Genomic DNA, 480 nt, shown 5'->3' with positions numbered 1-480 from the left:
GTAAAGGCAGACATTTTGTAGCAAGGAGGGGAGTGATTAACTTTGCAGTCTAGGAGCGGAGGTTCCTGGGACCATCAAGGGAGAAGAGTGGAGAGTGGGACACTTACCCAGAGAAGCAGTGACGCCAGAGATGGAGGCAGAGATGATGACGAGGAGAGATGGAGCAGCTGGGGACTTTAGATCCAGAGAGGAGAGGGACTGTGTGCTGATGACTGGGGGGCAGGCTTTCAGGGTATATACCCTTTGGTGGTTGGCTGATGATGCATGGAGGGGATTGTAACCATGGAAATGAAGCAATATACGATAGGATGAATGTAAAACTGTTCTCCCATGTAAACTATCACATAATTCACAATAAAACATTAAAAAATAAGAAGTGTGCGGGTAGTATGCATAAAAAAATGGTTGAATTGGGGAAGAACAAACAAGATGGCAGATTGGGTGAAAGTGCAGTAAGAGCTCTGCCAGCAACAACACAGA

At 46.0% G+C, this 480-nt stretch overlaps 1 protein-coding gene across 1 annotated transcript in view; it reads right to left on the bottom strand.

Moving 5' to 3' along the window:
- The window catches only part of CEP250 (centrosomal protein 250kDa), a 60,548-nt gene that overhangs the window by 13,589 nt on the left and 46,479 nt on the right, over window positions 1–480 (bottom strand). The gene's annotated exons all lie outside the window — the stretch shown is intronic.

This window comes from Chrysochloris asiatica, unplaced genomic scaffold (assembly GCF_000296735.1).
Source record: "Chrysochloris asiatica unplaced genomic scaffold, ChrAsi1.0 scaffold00337, whole genome shotgun sequence".
Lineage (NCBI taxonomy): Eukaryota > Metazoa > Chordata > Mammalia > Afrosoricida > Chrysochloridae > Chrysochloris > Chrysochloris asiatica.
The sequence above is the reverse complement of the archived record's forward strand: the minus strand, read 5'-3'. Positions and strand labels throughout refer to the sequence as shown.